An 8,803-nucleotide genomic window follows, 5' to 3' on the forward strand; every position below is an offset into this window, starting at 1 on the left:
GGACTCTGGGAAGGAGAAACACAGGAAGTCAAGATGTAACACCATGGGGTAGGAAGCCCAGAACCTTCTCCGGTAAGAGACATACTTAGATTAACAATTATGGGGGTAATTACTTAAGTCAGAGCTAGCCAGTAAGAAACAAGCAAGGCCAACAGCTTCATAATTAATATAGCCTCCTGTGTGTTTATTTGGGACTGATGTGGCTCTGGAACCAGGCTGGCGGGAAGGCTTCTCTTTACACCCAAGTTCTATTATCTTCATGTTTACAGTTTCTCAGAATTTCTGATGAAATCTAGTCTCCTATGTGACTTCAAAAGAGGTAGAGACTTTGAAGGTAATTAGGTCATCAGGGCAGAAAGCTCATGGAGGGGATCAGTGTCCTAACAAAAGAAACCAGGGCATCTTAGCAACCCCATTCTTCTCATGAGGACTGAGTGACAAGACATCAACTGTAAACCAGGAAATGGAACCTCACCAGAAACTAAACCAACCAGAACTCAGAGACATAAGGCCCTCCTTTCAAGTCATCCCATTTATAGTATTCTGTTATTGCTGCTTGAAAAGACTAAGAAATCTTGTCTATATGTTCTTTTAAACAACTCTCTTATATAGCTGTGGTTTTCAAATGAAGAAACTAAAGCTTACAGCATGTTGCCTGTTATCTGATATGGCACATCTTTTGGCAGATGATGGAGTTGAATCTAAGTTTGCTTATTCAGCTCTGAATGCTTGCAATTCTGGCCTACCCCTATGGGAAAAAAGTGATGTTAGGGCTTTTTTTATTTTGTTTTGTTTTGTTTTTTGACAAAGGGAGACAGTTTCTAATTATGGTGATAGTTACTTGATTCAGTTTCTTATTCCTATTCGTTTAATCCAGATGGTCTGTGTACATAAAAACTATGGGAGAGTGGAAAAGATAGGAGTTACCTAGATTTTATCACACTGCATTTATGCTTCTTTGGTAAATCATTTAATAATAAATAAATAAATTTATCTTATAGATCTAACTGGTTTTTAATTGTTCTAGAATAGGTAAAAAACTTACATTTAATAATATATTAGATTGAATATTTCTCTGGACAGAAGTTTTTAAAGTGGGAACAGTTTTCCATTTCAGAGAAATTTAGTCTAATTGATTCTATTTTAATATGTTTGGTCTTTCCTGGACTAGGTGCAATAGGCAGTCTAACCCAGTGACTTCTTATATACTTCAGTGTCATTTGCCAACATGAAGAGGAAAATACACTAGCCAAACACAAATGAGGTTTCTAAGCAATATCAGAGGATCAATCCCTGATAACTCTTTCCTTATCCCCTTTGGTTATGCCCTGAGTCTGGCTGTTATCAAAGCAGAGAAGAATTCTGACATTAAATTTTCCTACACCGTAGCTGGGCGGGGGTGGCTCATGCCTTTAATCCTAGCACTCGGGAGGCAGAGGCAGGCAGATCTCTGTGAGTTGGAGGTCCAGCTGGATGGACAGCCTCCAAAACAATACAGAGAAACCCTGTCTCATAAAAACCAAAAAAAAATTCCTACACCCGCCACCAGTGTTTCCCTCGATACATCCTAGGAGAAATCAGCCAAGCAGATTGTTTTCCAATAACTTCTCTTTTTCTTTTTTCTCATCTTTTGCCCTTTTAATTTACCTTTATCTTAAAGCAGACTTTTAAATTTAGCCTTTAAAGTTATAATACAAAGAAATGTGTTTTGCTATGGCATTTATATGCTTTGTTCTTATTAGTTCTCCCCCCATCTACCTCTCCTCTGTTTGCTGGTGCCCTTCCTCCCAACATCCACATCTTATTTGTGTTTTTGTGTGTTTTCTAAGGTTTAATAAATTAGAAGTGCTCGAGATGCCCTTATAAGATTGCATTTTCAAAAACTGCTCCAAGCAAATTATAAGGCATTTAACCTCTGATCCTGTTTTGTCCATAGCTCTGAACAGAGCACACCCAAGGATCTGATTCATTTATTTGTAGTTAAAAATAACACTTATTTTGTGAAAAAGGCAAATTTGTGGTAGGGTAAGTTTGTAGTGAGTATGCTAATTTAACTCCATTGACAAGAGCATAGTGCTCAACAGACTAGTGGTTCCAGGTTTAAATCTATGTGCAGTTTTTGGCCCTTTTGTTCCATCAAGTTCCCAATTTGTTTGTCATAGATCATTTTTTCCTGGATACTTACTAAGAGACTGAATTATTGCTTACAAGTGGAAATGGAAAATAAAGATTGGGATTAGGTAGGCTATTTCAAAAAGTAGAGAAAACAAAAGACTATAAAGATCAATAATTTTTCAAAGTGACGGCTTATTCCCTCCATGAAATCCCCCACCCAGACCAAGAAATGCGAAATTACCTGGTTCCCAGAGGTCTTCCACATGGCCCTATTTGGCTGTTCTATTCTCCACTCAAGGGAGTATGAGTTTTTACCAAAAATAGTCAATTAAAGAGAACAAGAAACTTGTAGAACTCAACCTGTTTGGGAGGCAAACAAAACAATGAATAAGAAGAGAATACATGGTTTTAGATTATAGGTTAATCTCTTTTTCTACCAACAACATGGCAAAAATACAAATATCATGCTTTGAGCAGACATGTCAAGCTTTTTAAATTATTAAACTAAAAGTAGTAACAATAGATGGACTTAGTATAATGGAAATATATGATTGCATAAAAGTTGCTTTATTGGAATTTTTCATATTCCTTCACTGTAAAAGTAAAACGTCTTGCATCAAAATTCTGTTTTGATCATTAAATGAAATAATGAATTTAACTATGTAAACTTTATAGGTGTTTAATGAATAAGCATTGCAAATTCAATTACTGTCAACTGCTCATCTACTACAAACATGTGTGTGAGCAACCTGCTTCTGTATTGTTTACTAAAATCATGTGAAATGTTTTGGCTGAGTAATAATAAATGCCTATTTCAATTCAGAATTTGATGCTGCATTACAACTCTATGACAACAGACTTGTATATTTTATTTAACAAACAATTATCCTTATTAATTCAGCAAGAAAAAGTTTTAATTCAAACAGTTGTTATTTGAGCAGTGTGAATCCAGGGTGACACCTGAGAAAACACCACAGTGACCCTTCTAAACTCATGGGCATTGCTTGAATCTTGAAGACTAGTCCCTCTCTATATCAACGGGCCTCATTTCCAGCCTCTGAAAATTCATTTGACATGGGCTGTAAGTGCCTTAATTGCTGTCCAACCTTTCATCTACATCAATAGCAGCTGCAACAAGAAAGCAAGTTTTGTGGTTACTTTCACCAACAGCTACAAGGCCTGTTTTTACAAACTTCCTTGCAGACCAGGCCACAGATAGCCAACACTTAACTCTACCTCCTTCATCAAATAACTGACATGTTTCTGAGCAATCAAGATACAATCTAAGCTCTGCCACTTACAATTAGAACTGCAACCAATCACTGAGCAGATACTGGCATCCATTCCCCTTATGGAGGGCTGCAGAAGGAGGGTTGGGGAAACAGAACATCGTCTGAAATATGTGACAAGTAAACTGAAAAAGAGGAGAGCACCAAGTTCACAATACCCTCTTCATAGTGTGAGTACTCAGGTCTCATTGTCATCTCTCTGTAGCCATGTACATCTTTTTTGTTATTATTACATTTTTTTGTATTTTTAAGTTTAAATTTAGATTAGAAACATGGCTGGTTCACAAGTCAGTTCCAGGTCCCTCTCCATTTCCCTCCCCTTCTCCCATGCCCTCCCCCCAACTCTCCCATTATCCCCTCATTTCCCCAGGGAGGGTGATGCCCTCCATGGGGGTGTCCATAGACTGTCATTTCATCCAGGGTAGGGCCTAGACCCTCCCCCCAAGAGTTCAGGGTGAGAGTTCATCTCACATTGTTGGATGGGAGTCCAAAGTCCATGTGTATACTCAGGATGAATACTGATCTACTGCCCAAGGCTCAATAGATTACCTAGGCCTCCTCACTGACACCCCCATTCAGGGGGTCTTGATCTGTCCCATGTTTGATTCCCAGGCATCAGCCTGGCATTCAAGAGTTAACCCTTGTCAGGTCAGCTGTTTCTGGGGTTAAGAAGCTGACAAAGAATCGCCTTTTCTGGTCATCTAAAGAATACTTAGTACTCCTCCATCTCTACAACTGAATTCCAGGAATTCAGCTCAGTGCTTAGCTGTTAATCTCAGCTTCTTCTTCCATCAGGTACTGGATGAAGGCTCTAAGATGGCATATAAGGTAGTCATCAATCTCATTATAGGTGAAGGACATTTAAGGTAGCCCCTCCACCATTGCTTAAATTCTTAGTTGGGGTCATCCTTGTAGATCTCTGGACTTTTCCATAGGGACAGATTTCTCTTTAAACCTATAATGGCTCACTCTATTAAGGTATCTCTTTTCTTGCTCTCCTCTATTCCTCACCTGACTCAATCTTCCTGATCCCTTATGGTCTCCTTTCTCCTCCTCTTCTCCCCTCCTCTTTCTCCTACCACCCTCCCGCAGCTCTTGTGCTTCCAATTTGTTCAGGTGATCTTGTCAGTTTCCCCTTCCCTGGGGGACTATGTATGTCTCTCTTAGGGTCCTCCTCGTTTCTTAGCTTCTCTGGCAGTGTGGATTGTAGCCTGGAGGAGTGATGAGCAAAAGGGTCAAGACCATGATGGGCTGACCTGAGCAAGTGGGAGCTCATGGACCCCAGCCCTACATCTGGGGAACCAGAATAGGATGGAACCAGGCCTCCTGAACTTGGATGACACTTAGGAGTTCTGGGATGTCTATGGGACCTCTTGCAGTGGAACCAGTATTTATTCCTAGTGTGTAAATGGACTTTGGGAGCCCATTCCTCCATGGCGGGATACTCTCTCAGCCTAAATGCATGTGAGAGGGCCTAGCCCTGCCAATGATGTGCCAGATTTTGATGATCCCCCATGGAATGGATATGGAGTGGGATGGGAAGGGGGGAATGAGGGTGTTGGTGAGAGGCATGGGAAAATGGGAAGGAGAGGGAACTTGGATTGATATGTAAAATAAAATTTTTTTCTAATTTAAATAAAAAATATCAAATAGAACAAAAGAATACTTAGCACTAAGTACAGAGTTGTGATTGATTCTACCTTCTATAAAATTGACATCAGTATTTACATCTTCTATAATTCTTTGTTCGTAGCCCTCCTAAGAACACTTGATAATACATGTGAGAATGGATCCTGCTTCCAGATAAAAGCAAATATATGTCGTACCAGGCTTTTCCCCCCCAACAGCTAGCTCACAAATAATGACAATGAGGCATTAGTTTTGAATGCTTGGCCTTAGCTTAGCTCTTATTTTAATGTTTCTTTTTATCCATGTTTTGCCTTGGGGATTATTACCTTTCATTCTTTCTGTATATCTTACTTTACTGCTGTCTCCATGTCTGGGTGGCAGCTGTCTGGCCCCAGGTATGCCTCTGTCTTTCTCCCCAATTTCTTCTTTCTTCTTCCATCCTATCATTCTTCTCAATGCTAGATTTCTCCCCCTACTTATTCTCTCTGGTTGCCAGCTCTGCCTATCCCTCTGCTGCCTAGAATTAGCCATTCAGCTTATTACACCAATCATCAGAGGCCTTAGGCAGGCAAGATGAAACAAATGTAACACATCTTCTTCTAATTAAACAAATACAACATAAACAAATGTAGCAGACCTTTACACAGTTAAAATAATATTCTGAGCCGGGCATTGGTGGCACACACCTTTAATCCCAGCACTCCGAAGGCAGAGGCAGGCGGATCTCTGTGAGTTGGAGGCCAACCTGGTCTACACAGTGAGTTCCAGGACAGCCTCCAAAACAATACAGAGAAACCCTGTCTGAAAAAACAAAAAAAGTAATATTCTGCAGGGTAAACAAATGTAACATACCTTTACATAGTTAAATATTACACAGCATTGTGTTCTTTGCCTTTTACAATGCTGGGCTCCACTGTCACCAAATTCCATCTTACCTTTGTCTCACACAGCCTCAAATGTCCTATGAGTATCATCTTTGCCCTCTAAAATTACACAGGGGTTTACTCAGCAGGGCTGAACATTCATGTGGGGGTCTTCTTGCCATGGCAGCTTGGTGATCCCTCCTTGCAAATTATTTTACTCATGCTAAAGTATATTCTTTACTTTAGGAGCTTCAAGGTTGTCCTACAACTATCCCTCAAGTTACCTTTCAGTCTTGCATTACATAATCTCTTTGATGTCTAGGTTGCTCTAGAGTACTCTTCCATTTGCTTCATGTTCCATCAGCTTCCATGTCTAACACTTTTTTTCAAAGTGGATAATTCTGTTCTCTGTCTTTTTCTTTGGTTTGGCTTTCTGGCAGTTGAATCCACACCAAATTCTAATGTCAACTCTATATTAGAATTTGGTGCTCTCTCCCTCTCCCCACCTCTCATTTAGTATATACTTCTTTGATGACAAATCTCCTTTAAGTATTATTTATAGTGAATGTGCTTGTTTTATGCACTATGCTCAGTAATAATGCTATATTTTCCTTCTGTGCTGGTATCATTATAACTACCCTGAGTGCTAAACAGGCTCAAGTTCTACCCTCTAAATGTATTATCATAGATTTCAAGAACCTTAAAATGTGTTTATATAACTATTAAACTGGTTATAACCTGAAAGTAGGGATTTCTTATTAACTTTTTCTTTCTGAAAGAAGTTTATGATGTGAAACAAGTTCATAGTAATTAGCTGAGAATCCTTTTCTAGGATTCATCAAATTAGTAAAGACTTCATTAGTTAGATCACACCAAACTCATTATTGGTTCATATGTGATTGATTCTGCTCTCATTAAATAGGAATTAAAATATTTTCTTGGTGATCATTATTTTAACATGCATTTTAATATGTATTGATGGCAGTGTAATGACTTCAGGAACAAATCTATCAAAGATTAAAAATTACTTTTTCTTTAATACCAATTATTAAGGGTCAATTGACGTTTTCATTTTAAGATGTGATTTTCAGGTATCACAGGCTCAGTCATGAGCTGAATGTGAAATTCTGGACTCTGAGAGACAAGTCATAGAAACCACGCCAATTTTAGAAATTAAAAACAGTCTATTGCTTTTTGGGGGGTTGGCCATGAAAAGAGATAATCATATATAGAATTGATTTGCTTTAGGGGAATGCTTTTGCTGTTCTAATAGCAAACCAGATTTATTTTCAGAATTGAAATATTTCTCCCAATAATTCCTGAGGGTTGCTCTGTGAATGATCCTTGCACATTTGGCCATCACTTTGCCCTTTCACATTATGCTGCCACTCACAACCTTCCTGAAACCAAGTAGTCAGGAGCCTCCTATAGTGAAAAGAGGTGGAGTGACCCCCCCATACACACACATTAAGGGGAGACGTTTTAGATGCCTGATCTGCTTTCTAGCCATTTAGTTCATTTAACACCTTATCAAGTCAAGTCATTTACTGAGCATTAAAATTAATGTTCAAAAACATTAAATGTAAGTGAACATATCCTGGAGATTTAATCATTCTGTCTAATCAGCCTAAAGGGTCCAAAAGCTACACAAGCAGTCTATAGAAGGAGTTACACCCAAAAGGTCAAAGGATGTTGACTATTCTAACAACAGATCACAGGCTTCAAAACAAAGGCCACTCAAAAGTGACAGCTTCTAGTCATGGTGATGTATGGAAAATGTCTTGGATGACCTGAAGTGGTAACCCACAATGTAGTGACTTATCTGTGAGGAAGAATAGTGGAGAAGAATCAGGAAAACAGTAATCGGGTTATGAAACATAATATATGCCTAGAAACAAGTGTCAGTTTCACCCAGACAGTCTGTTTAGCCATGAAAAATTGGATCAACATGAATGAATGGAGTTCTGAAAGTTCAAAAGGTTTTATCTTAGAAAAAAGGGCTGCTTTTGTAAAATCAAGAAGCATGCAACACTATTACATCCAAATGTCTCCCATTACCACTCAGTATATTTTTACCTAAAATTTATAGCAGTTTGAGGTTGTTTTCCTCAAACCTTTCTAAGAAACCCTTTTAATTTGAAACTTGGAAAAAAATTAATTCCAAACTGATATCCACAAGCAACTACTACCTCATATTGCAAGCTCCACTTTCAAATGGGATTCAATTTTTGTCCATTTTCAGCCTGAATCCTTTTGTTCTGTATAGGAGAACTGTACATTTCTATTTCCATTGCATTTTGTACTCCTCTTGTTAGGACTTCTAGCCTCTGTAAGAGAAATTCAACCTTTTGAAGGCAGATTAATACAAATCAGAAATAACAGATTTCTCAAGAACACACATAGCTACCCTGAGTTCACCAAGAGCAGTGAATATGAAAAAGAAGAGTCTAACATGGCATACAATTGTATTTATTGTATCAACATTATAGTCACTTGGATTGAAAAGTTAAATTCACATAGCAATTCGCTTATTACACCAAAACCCCAAGGCTTATTTCATGTTGGAAAATGTTCATGTGCCTTCCAGATGCTGAAAACATGAGGCAATCACCATGATGTCTGTTGTAGGGAGTGTCCCTTAGAAAATTTCTTACCAAAGTGGTTTTTGCTATGGCAGTTGAGGGCTGACTCAATGAAATATTTTGTGTTGCTTGAGAAGGCTTTAAAACGCAGTTTTCACAGTGAACATGTAGGAGGGAGTAGACCTTGATTACATAATTAGCTTCTGCTGAAATTAGGCTAAGTGACAAGTTATTTTGTTGCCACTTTTAACTCTATCCCTCTATGGTAAAAATTGTACTAACATCACGCACACGCAGGCATGCATGCATGCACACAGAGATTTCA

General features: G+C 38.5%; 1 long non-coding RNA gene across 1 annotated transcript; it reads right to left on the bottom strand.

Moving 5' to 3' along the window:
• Positions 1 to 2,355: 2,355 nt before the first annotated feature.
• Positions 2,356 to 8,227, bottom strand: LOC121139894. The gene is made up of 3 exons (XR_005876713.1): positions 8,086 to 8,227; positions 3,417 to 3,529; positions 2,356 to 2,475 (listed from the first exon to the last, which is right to left on the bottom strand). It is a non-coding gene; the product is annotated as an uncharacterized LOC121139894 (long non-coding RNA).
• Positions 8,228 to 8,803: the final 576 nt, after the last annotated feature.

The sequence above is a fragment of the Mesocricetus auratus genome, unplaced genomic scaffold, assembly GCF_017639785.1.
Source record: "Mesocricetus auratus isolate SY011 unplaced genomic scaffold, BCM_Maur_2.0 Super-Scaffold_100003, whole genome shotgun sequence".
Lineage (NCBI taxonomy): Eukaryota > Metazoa > Chordata > Mammalia > Rodentia > Cricetidae > Mesocricetus > Mesocricetus auratus.